Source organism: Theobroma cacao, chromosome 9, assembly GCF_053813885.1.
Source record: "Theobroma cacao isolate CCN51 chromosome 9, ASM5381388v1, whole genome shotgun sequence".
In the NCBI taxonomy this organism is placed as follows: Eukaryota; Viridiplantae; Streptophyta; class Magnoliopsida; order Malvales; family Malvaceae; genus Theobroma; species Theobroma cacao.
The window spans coordinates 34925236-34937189 of record NC_142647.1 but is presented as its reverse complement, the minus strand read 5'-3'; the positions used below and the strand labels follow the sequence as shown (position 1 = coordinate 34937189).

Below are 11954 nucleotides of genomic sequence, written 5' to 3'. Positions count from 1 at the left end.
TTTTTTTTGTTTTATTAATTCCTTAAATTCTAGCCATCCATTTATTTCCAAATTTTCACCATACACTTGTCCCACATATCCATAGCTTAGATAAAATTCTCAGACTTATCCAAAGTCTTGGTAGAGTAATTTTTGAAATTTACACTTTTACCCCTGTGAAAGTCAAAAATTACATTTTTGCCCCAAAAACTGAAAAATTGCCCATAGACATATTTTTCATCCCTTATACTCATACCATTCTCCAATTTGTCAAATTTGATCTAAATTCTCTCAAAATCTCAAATTTTGTCTGTGGGTGGAAAAATTACGATTTTGCCCCTACACTCCAGAAATAACCGAAATTAAACTTTTTCACTGCCAAACCCTCAGATTATACTCCAATACTCAAATCATACTCCAATAAGTTAAATGGGGCAAAAAAAATCTTTTCTTAAAATTTTCATTTTGTCCCCAAGTGGCAAATGACCATTTTGCCCCTAGATAGTGAAAATTTCGGTTTGACTCCAAATTGATCCTCGAACTCTGAATTACCATTTTGAGTAATCCCTGAACTGTGAAACTCTTAATTTCACTTCAAAATTCGTATTTGAACTAGTTTGAGGCTTAATCAACTTAATGGTACCATTAAGGGTAATATCGTCTTTTAACGATCCTCGAACTTCCTAAACATGCAAACATTCTATTGAGCATGTAAATGACGTCGTAATTATTTTATAGAATAGGATTTAACAGTATTAGACTATCCAGATTTATATTTTAGAGAGAAATTAAATTCATCAAGAAAAGAACTCCACTTGGCCTATTGATCATTAAGCTTTTCATATGAATGCAAGTACCTTAAAGCTTGATGGTCAGAGTAAAGAACAAACTCACGATAAGCCAAGTAGTGCTGCCAATGACGGATAACCCTTACCAAAGCATAGAACTTTAAGTCATAAGTCAAATAGCATCGTCTATAGTTCGTCAACTTTTCACTAAAATATTCTATAAGCCTTCTATCTTGACTAATAACTATTTCAATTCCTATATGTGAAGCATCACACTCAACAACAAATACCTTATCAAAATCTGGTAATGCAAGAGTTAGGGCTTTGGTCATCAAAGCTTTAACATTTTCAAAAGCGTTTTATGCAAAATATGATCACTCAAATCCAACCTTCTTCAAAGATTCAGTTATAGGACTCATAATAGAACTAAAATTTTGAATGAATCTCCTAAAAAAAGATGCCAATCCATGCAAACATATTACTTCTTTGATAGATGTAGGTGCTGGCCACTCTAAAATTGCACGAATCTTCTCTAGATCTTGTTTCAAACCTTCTGCCAACATAATGAAACCAAGAAATACCACTTCTTATTGCTTGAAATCACACTTTTCCAACTTTATATAAAGTTTCCCCTTTTGAAGTGCTTCTAGAACTTGTTGTAAATGTTTTAAGTGCTCTTCCTTAGTGCAGCTATAGATCAAAATATCATCAAAGTAAACCACCACAAATGAATTCAAGAAGGGCTTGAGCACCTCTGTCATGACTCTCATGAATGTGCTTGGTGCATTACAAAGGCCAAATGGCATCACCAACCATTCAAATAATGCATCTGGTGTTTTGAAGGATGTTTTCCGTTCATCTCCACTCCTCATTCTATTTTGATGATATTCGCACTTCAAATCGATTTTTGAAAACCTACCAGCTAGTTGATCAAGCATCTCATCCAATCAAGGAATAGGAAAATGATACTTGATTGTAATCTTGTTTATGGCATGATTGTCCACACACATCCTCCATAAACCATCTTTCTTAAGAGCTAACAAAGTTGGGCAAGCACAAGGACTTTTACTTTCACACACGAGACCTTTCTCTAATATCTCCTTAACTTGTTTTTGTACCTCTGCTCGTTGCATAGGTGGCATTCTATATGTGGCAGGTTTCGTAATAATGCTCACGGTACCAAATCAATTGCATGTTGGATGCTTTTTAGAGGTTATAGACTTTTTAGCAAATCCTCATTAACTAACTCTTTAAACTCCTTCAATAGCTACTGATTTTAATAGGATATTGAGAAGATTTACCTATCTGATCACTCTTCAAAAGCTTAGTTACCAAAGCATACATAATTCCCATCTCACTACTTTCAACTTTAAAATTTTCAACGAACAAATACGCAATGATTTTGCTAATTTTGTTGTTTGTAGTGCTTGAGGTTTCTAATTTCTTAGTCTCTTCTTTAAAAGTATATAAAGTATACCTCTTGTTCTTTTTGTCGAATGAATAAGTATTTGGCTTCGTCTTATGATCCATATCGTGATTGTAAAACCGAGGTCTACCAGCAAGAATGTGACCAACATCCATTGGCACAACTGATAACTCTATTATGTAGAGTTATTTTAACACATTTTGGGGGCTTAAATAGCTATATCTTTAAGATTTTAGGTTCGAATTTTAGCATTTTAAATGTTTTTCTAGTTTAAATTTGATTACATGATGAGTAGTTAATTTAAATTATTGTAGTTTAATTTTATGTTATTTTGTTTTAAATTACTTTAAAAGTAGTTTTTTTGTTGATTTCTCTTATTGCTTTTGTAGGAAATTTGATGAAAAAGGCTTATTAGATGAAAATCCGTGCAAGTATGGTGATAGCTTCATTTGTATATGTTTCTATATTTTGACCAAATCTCTCTATACAAAACTCCAAATGAGGTGATTCATGGACCAATAGAATGTTGAGAGGAAGAGATACAACTTTTATGTTTAATACTTTGCCCAGTTTAGATTCGATCATGGTCAAAATATTTGTCTCATTTGGAGCACTACAGTAGTATGCATGGACTGAACATGATGCGGTGTTTGGAGCATATCGTTCACTCCAGAAGTCCAATTGACATGATTATTGAGCGATTGGAAATTTAAGAGATAGGGCTAAAACTTTCATGTTCACCACTTCACCCAGTTCATATCATATCAAGGTGAAAATTGCATTGGTAGATGCTTGACTGCTACAGTTTTGCACAAGGGAATAGGTGGAGGAAGGTTGTGGCCTTGAGTTACTCAAGGCAGCAGCGCCGAGGAAGGAAAGGCAAAAGCGCTAAGGAGAACAAGGCTGTAGGTCTGGTGAAAGGTAGCACACCATACATTTTCCTAAGGCTAGAGCACTGCAGTGCTAAGAAATCATGGTCGCGGCACTATTGAAGCAAAAATTCAGCATTGCGTTACCAAAAAATCATGGCTGTGGAATCGAACGATTTTCCAAATATATAAATTTGATGGGATTTTGAAAATTAGGTTACTTGGAGCTATTTAAGGGACTTTTTTCAGAGGTTTTAAAGGGGGAGAGATGGCAACAACTTTTTTGGAGAAAAAGAGCTAAGAATCAAGCAAGAATTCAAGAGCAATTGAGAGAGATTTGTGATCAACAAGACTTTGACATTAGCTTATTTATCTTCTTTTATGTTATTCTTATTTCCTTGTTTTGAATGCATGGCTAAATATCTTTGGATAGTGCTTTATTTGAATATTGTGAACTAATTTGATTATCTAGGATTATGGTGGATTTCAACATGTAATCTTAATATTAGTTTTTCTATTATTTATTATGAATGGGTATTGTTTTACTTATTCAAATATGTTATTTATACTTTCAATTGCTTGATCAACAATTACTTAAATTGTGAATCTAATTGAAACTCGAAAGAGTGATTATAGGTTGGACTAAAATTTGAATAGTGTATGTTCACGTCACTTAGGTGATCTAATTCGCGATTCAGTTAGACATACGTCAATTGCCATACGTAGCCAAATTATGACACTTGCTTAATGAACTCAATTTAATTGATTTCTATAGATATATAGTCAATTGATTACTTGAAGGAGACTTGTTCATAGCTTTGGATTCTAGGTTAGTAATTGATAATTCTATTTTATAGAATTATTTTATTCTAATTTTGTTATTAAATATTAGCTAAGTCCTTGTTTTTAATTATAATTTAGTTATTTTTAATTATTTTTATAATCAGTTTATTTTTATAAAGTTATTTTAATTTTATTTTTATTTACTTTAATTTGGCTATTATTTATTAGTTTTTATACTTTTGTAGGATTTAAGGAAATAAGGCTTAATTTTGGAAAGTAAGGTGCTTAGAGGACCTAGAGTTCTGTTTGCATATACTTTGGTATTTTCCCCATAACTCTTTCTACAGAACTCCAAATGATGCGATTTTTGTGCCATTGGAAAGTTAAGAGATAGAGCTACAACTTTTCATGGAGATTTCCAGTTTTGCATCAAAGACAGAGAAAATCATGTCAAAAGATGACAAAGCATAATGCTACGGGAATGGAAATTTTGAAAATGATATTTGATGTTTAGGCCTCATTACACTTGTAAGCCCAAAAGTTAGAGTCAGTAGGTTAACTTAGAGACTTTTAGGTTAAGATTATTAGTATAAATAGGATATTTTTAGGAGAAATTAGGAAGAGACAACCCTGGGAGATTCAACAAGCTAGAAGTTGAGGCTGCAAATATTTGTTTTGTTTTCTTCCTTAGCTTTTTTTTGTTTTTGCTACTCTTAATGGTTACTTCACATATTTTTATTTATCTTTGCAATTATGAATAGCTAATTTTATTTTTCTAGGATTGCAATTGAAGTCACATGTAATTTAAATTTTTAATATCTTTCTTGCTTATCTTTAATGGAATTGAATTGTTTTATTCCAATTTGGTATTAATGCTTTTTAATTGATTGGTCACCAATTAAATTGATTTAGGAACTTAAACAAACTTAGGAATGGGAGTTTAGTGTAGACTAAAATTGGGATAGCATATGATCATATTAATTGATTTGTGTATACAATAGGGATATACCTATATGCCATATGTAGCAAAAATTAGAGTTTAAACTTAATGAGTCTTTTTTAAATTTAATTCACAAAAGGGATATAGTGTTTTGGTTAAAATGTATATTTTTATAAGATGAGTTGGGAGACCATTATAAATAATTGAGGACTTTAGATTAGCAATTCAAACCATTGAAATAAGTTAAGGAAGAGAGATAACATTTAGATGAAGTGTGAGGGATATTATAATCCGAGGCTTGTTTGATTTACTTTTTACCCAATTATCTTGTCGCTTTAATTTTTAATTAAATTAGTTTTAATTGAGTAACTTTTAGTTTAATTAGAATTCATATTTTAATTATTTGAATAAAACTAAATTTTTCTAATTTTAGTACTTAGTACAATTTTAGACCAATTCTTTGTGGAATCAATACTCTGCTTGCTTATATACTATCTATTCAATATGTCACGACCCGAAACTCCCCATCGGGCCCATGACAACCGTCGCGACGTCCCGATAGGTATTAATTACCCCGAATGTCGATCGAAACTCCACAAGGCTTAGCATCAGCTTTCGCATCTCCCCGGTGAGCGACAGTTATTAAATCTCGCATTTCAAGAAATCATAAGTCGTTTCCAAATTAAAACAATAAAATATTATTTTTTGACTCACAGGGGCATTTTCGTCATTTTTCTTCAAAAATACCAAAACCCGCCAAAAACATGGTGTAAATAAAATAAAGTATGTTCATACATACTTTAAATCAGATAACTGAAGTATAAAATTACTTTTACAGTGACACGTGGGCCCCTAACTGACCAATAAGGTGTAAGGTTACGAACCCTTACTTTCTAGGATGCAACTCCAAGATTAATTCTCATCTTGCTCAACTATCAACAAACTGTCCTTAGCCTGAAAAATGGATAGGAAGAGGGGTGAGATTATGATTACATAATCCTAGTGAGTAAACAGACACCATCTAAACTATCTAAAGGCGAGTAAAGGGACACAATCAAAAATAATTCATTCCAGCAAATTTTTCACAACATGAATATTCATTTCAACCAAATAATCAATATGGCTCGTGAATTTCTCAAAACTTGACTCATGCCAAATCCTGTACTCGGGGACACCTGGATCAGGGGTATCCAACTGAGTCCGCCAAGGCTGTGAAAATTTTTATTTAATCATAAAACTTGTTTTTATTTTGAAAAAAAAGCAGTCGTTCCTTGGCGTTGACTGAGTCTCACTTCACGTGGTGGTTAACGTGAAGTGCACTCAAAAAGCCCACCTCAGGAGATACCCATACGCGCCTCTACGACCGAGGTGAGAATATAAAGGAGTTTACCGTGCCCCTCTAATAGGCTAGTCCACGGAACCCCGCCACTGCAGTAGCTAATCTTTATTTTATCTACCACATGATTTATAAAATCCTTATCTGCAGGACATGGCAATTTATTACAATCGAGCCTCTCAAGGCTGAATACATAGTATATATAATTTTGATACAAATACCGTGTCAAACCCTGCTTTGTAAAATAATTATAATGTCATTCACATGCTCGATAGAATGTTTGTATATTTAGGAAGTTCGAGAAATCGTTAAAAGACGATATTGCCTCTAATGGTATCATTGAGTCGATTAAGCCTCGAACTAGTTCAAATAGGAATTTTAAGGTGAAATTAAGAGTTTCACAGTTCAGGGATGACTCAAAATGGTAATTCGGAGTTCGAGGATCAATTCGGAGTCAAACCAGAATTTTCACTATCTAGGGGCAAAATCGTAATTTTACCACCCGAGGACGAAATTGAATTTTTTGAGAGAATTTAGATCAAATTTGATTAAATGGAGCATGATATGAGTATAAGGAGTGAAAATTATGCATTTTGGTAATTTTTCAATTTTTGGGGCAAAATTATAATTTTTCACTTTACGGGGGTAAAAGTGTAATTTTTAAAAATTTACTCCACCAAAACTTTGGAAAATTCTAGAAATTTCATGGAAGACATGGATAAGTGAAGAGGATTGAGTGGTGGAAAAAGAAAGTCAAAAAGATGGCTAGAAAAAAATAAAATAATAAAATATTCAAAAAAATAAATAAAATAATAATATTTTATTAAGCCTATTAAAAGGCTTGCAAATTCCAGAATTCTTCATTTGGAGGGTCAGCCAAAACCAGCAGGAGAGAGAGAGAAATAAGAACAAACCCTAGAGTGAGAAAATTCAAAGAAAAAGTGTGATTTTTTCAAGGAATCAAGTGTTTAAAGGTATGATTTTTCAAGCTTAGCTTAAGATTTATCATTTTCATGCATTTCTCATCATTTTCCATGGTTGAATCATGTGATTTGAGGATGAATTTAATTCTGGAAAAATGGGTTAGGAGAGAGAAACTTGTTAGATTAATTTGATTTTAAGTTATGTTAGTGTTTTAAGTTAGTTTAGCATATTTAGGAACAAAACAACAAGAAAAGAATTTATTTTCCTCCATTACCATTATTGGCTGAATTTTCTAGGGGAATATTGGCTGATGATCTTGATGTTTACTTGAGCAATTATGATGAATAATGATGAATTATGAGTCTAGAAAAATAATGGAAATTTTCGGAGCAAAAATACGAATTTTTACCCATTAGGGGTATTTTCGTAATTTGTTATCGGGACTGATAATTTGCACCACACTGAGGGACATTAAGTCAATTTGGGTGCAATTGAGGTATAGAAACTGAAAAAAATTAATTTGAGATTAAATTGGACGCGTTAGTAATTTAATCGAGTAATAGGCCGAATTAGGTTAGCACCGCATTTAAGCGGTAGTCGGATAAGTTGCATGTCATATCATGCATATATACCGAGCCTGAATTGATTTTATAATGGTCAAGCATTGATGTGGTGAATTATGTATTGTACATTGTGGATAGGTGGTGAGCAAATTACACTGGTAAAAGTACCAAAATTGTGCTTGAAGACTGGGATTAGGAGTACATCGACTCCTAGAACTGTGAGTGGACAATTTATCGTCTTAAATATCTAGAGTAATTATACTTGTTTGATGCTTTTATTGAATGGTGAATTTAAATTATAAAATATTATGTTTTCCAATTAAAATGTTTTTTAATAAAAAATGAGATTTATACTGGTTTTGAAATCAAATATTGTTTTGAAAAAATTGAGTATATGGAGACTGTGTTGAAATTTATGATTTTATATGTTATTGAAATTGGGGCTTATGACACTATGGTAGCATGATGGCTAAATTTTTGGGGTTGGCATGAAATATATGAACAATTTTGGATTGGTCTCGGTAGACTGGATTACATTTTATTCGCCATATTATGCTACTGGAATTTTTATGGGTCTGGTGGTATATTAAACGGTCACTGCAGTGGTGGGGGTTTCCGTGGACTGCCTATGAGAGGGGCACGGTAACTCAATTATATACTTACCTCCGGGGGGAGATGTTGGGTGAAGTATCTCCTGAGGTATGATTTGAGTGCACCTCACGTTCGGGCCACCACGTGAGAGTGAGACTCAACCAACGCCAAGGAACGGCTGTGTGTCAGATGTGAAAACATGTTTATGGGAATGGGTCATTGAACAGCCTTGGCGGTCTCAGTGGGATACCTTGACGAAGGTACCCGCGAGAATGATATTGGCAGGGGCCAAGTTTAAAAAAATTCATAAGTCGGGGAAATTTTGATGAAAAGAAATTATTTGGTATAGATTGAAACGAATTTTGAGTTATGAACATTATTGAGATATAACGTTTTTATATTGTCTCCATCTACTCGGCTTTAGATGCTTTTGATGGTAATTGTTTACTCACTGGGATTATTTAATCTCACCCCTCTTCCTATCCATTTTTCAGGCTCAGGACAGTTTGTTGATAGTTGATTAAGACGAGAATTAATCTCGGAGTTGCATCATAGGAAGTAAGGGTTCGTAGCTCTACACCTTCTTGGTTAGTTGGGGGCCCACGTGTCACTGTAAATGAAATTTTATACTTTAATTATCTTTATTACTATATGAATAAATTTATTTTACTCTTACGCTACAAAAGTTATTTTAGGAAGACTTTGAAAATATTGTGTTTTAAGAAAATAGAATATTTTATTTAATATTTTTATTATATTCAAATAGCTATAATTTTACTTTAAACGAATGTTTTAGACTTCAAAATTTAATTTAAATCATGAAATATGTGTTTCCACTTACATATTACATTTTTTCGGATTTCGAAATTTCAAAAAAAAGAAAATGACGAAAATACCCCAGTGAGCTAGAAAATAATATTTTTATTGTTTTGAGTTGGAAACAACTTATGATTTCTTGAAATGCGAGATTTAATAACTGTCGCTCACCGGGGAGATGCGGAAGTTGATGCTAAGCCTTGCGGGGTTTCGATCGGCATTCGGGGTAATGAGTGCTTATCGGGACGTCGCGGCGGTTGTCACGGGCCCGATGGGAGTTCCGGGTCGTGACAATTAGATTGGTATCAGAGCATGGTTTAAAGATCAAAGATTTTGATTTTAAAGCTTTGGATTTCAAAGTTTTTGATTTTAAAGTTGTTTTAAGAAATCCACACTGACACTGCGTGGCCCAAGTTAAGTTAAGTTAAGTAAGTCAAGTTAAGTTAGGTTATATCGAGTTAGTTGCATATAGAATTTAAAGTCATCTAAGTCTATTCCATTTCTTATTGTAGAGTACCATGCCTCCTCGTCGTGGGCGTCCACCTCTCTATAGGTCAGTAGGGAGGGGAAGAGGCCGTGCTAGACTTAGTCAGCCAGATCCCGTGGAAAGGGAGTCTGCTGTACCTACTTTTCGAGCAGCACCTGCTGTTGAGCCTACTGAGATTCCTCCACCTCCTCCACCACCTACTGCTACTCCTGGTGTTCATGCCATGTCTCTTGAGGCAGTCCAGGCATTAGCAGCTTTTCTTAATGTCATTATGGGCCAAGCTCAAGCTGGTCGAGTCCCTCATACTGTTCCCCCAGCAGTGTCTCCAGTGCCACCACCACCACCTCTTGTTCCACCACCAGTGCCAGATGTCTCCATTTCCAAAAAGCTTAAGGAAGCTAGGCAGCTGGGTTGCACTTCTTTTGTTGGTGATTTGGATGCAACCGCAGCTAAAGATTGGATTACTCAGGTAACGGAGACATTTGTGGATATGAAATTGGATGATGATATGAAGTTAATGGTGGCCACAAGATTACTAGAGAAGAGGGCTCGTACATGGTGGAGCTCGGTAAAATCACGTTCCATTACTTCGTTGACTTGGATAGACTTCCTACAAGAATTCGACAGTCAATACTACACCTACTTTCATCAAAAAGAGAAGAAGAGAGAATTCCTAAGTTTACAACAAGGGAATTTAACCATAGAAGAGTACGAGGCTCGTTTTAATGAGCTGATGTCATATGTGCCAGACCTGGTGAAGTCTGAGCAAGATCAAGCTAGTTATTTTGAAGAAGGGCTCCGTAACGAGATCAGAGAGAGGATGACTGTGACAGGCCGGGAGCCTCATAAAGAAGTTGTACAGATGGCTTTAAGGGCCGAAAAACTCACGAATGAAAATCGGAGAATGCGAGCTGAGTTTGCAAAGAGGAGAAACCCGAATGTATCCTCTAGTCAACTGCCCAAAAGAGGTAAGGACACATCTGCTTCTGAGAGTACTGTTTCTGTTCCGGTGATATCTCCTCGACCCCCACTTTCACAGTTACAGCAGAGACCTCCGAGATTTAGCAGGTCTGGGATGAGTAGTACTTCCGAGAAGAGTTTTGGAGGTTTAAATAAATGCGAAAGATGTGGGAGATATCATGTTGGGGAGTGTTGGGGCATAAGATGCTTTCATTGTGACCAGCCGGGCCACATTAGGAGTGACTGCCCACAGTTAGGACGGGCTACGGTAGTTGCTCCATCCCCATTAACTCATACGGATATGCAGAGGAGAGATTCCTCTGGAGTACACCCGAGGCAGGGGGTAGCTGTACGATCTGAAATGGGTAGCAACACCCCAGCACAACCACCTTTGAGGCCATTGACTCGTTCTTCAACAAGAGTTTTCGCTGTAACGGAAGATGAAGCACGAGTCCGATCTGGAGAAAGTGAGTGAAAAGTTAGACGAAGGTGTAAAATGGTGATAGGGGATGTAAATACCAAGTGATGGACGTGTAAATAAAGGTTTCAAGAATAATATAGTAAATGAGTTCATATGGAATATGGTTGTAAGAATTTCTTACTATATTGTGGAAATTAGAACTCAAAAATACTTGAGGTATACAAAGTTCAAATGAATTTAAATCTTAAGCAATAAATTGATGCTGAAATACAAGAAGGATACAAAGCAATATAGAGGCACGAAAGATGATTAAGGACAAAGGGATGACTCTGAGGAATTATGATACTGCATCGTATGCGATGATTAAATCAAGATAGATCTTGGATGCATAAATGGGATTATAAAGCATATACACATATGTGGGGTTGATATTGTGATTAACTAAAATAAAGAATGATTTTTAGTGAATTAAGATTCCCTATAAAGGAGATAACAGGAGAAGTTGAGCATCGAATAAAAGATAATACCCCGCCTTTTCTTTGAGTTAATAAGTGAAATTTTGAGGACAAAATTTTATTTTAAGGGGGGTAGTGTTGTCAAACCCTGCTTTGTAAAATAATTATAATGTCATTCACATGCTCGATAGAATGTTTGTATATTTAGGAAGTTCGAGAAATCGTTAAAAGACGATATTGCCCCTAATGGTATCATTGAGTCGATTAAGCCTCGAACTAGTTCAAATAGGAATTTTAAGGTGAAATTAAGAGTTTCACAGTTCAGGGATGACTCAAAATGGTAATTCGGAGTTCGAGGATCAATTCGGAGTCAAACCAGAATTTTCACTATCTAGGGGCAAAATCGTAATTTTACCACCCGAGGACGAAATTGAATTTTTCGAGAGAATTTAGATCAAATTTGATTAAATGGAGCATGATATGAGTATAAGGAGTGAAAATTATGCATTTTGGTAATTTTTCAATTTTTGGGGCAAAATTATAATTTTTCACTTTACGGGGGTAAAAGTGTAATTTTTAAAAATTTGCTCCACCAAAACTTTGGAAAATTCTAGAA

At 34.7% G+C, this 11954-nt stretch overlaps 1 long non-coding RNA gene across 1 annotated transcript; it reads left to right on the top strand.

Moving 5' to 3' along the window:
* Nucleotides 1-6798: 6798 nt before the first annotated feature.
* On the top strand, nucleotides 6799-8874 carry LOC148760889 (uncharacterized). The gene is made up of 3 exons (XR_016028503.1): nucleotides 6799-7095; nucleotides 7747-7826; nucleotides 8694-8874. It is a non-coding gene; the product is annotated as an uncharacterized LOC148760889 (long non-coding RNA).
* Nucleotides 8875-11954: the final 3080 nt, after the last annotated feature.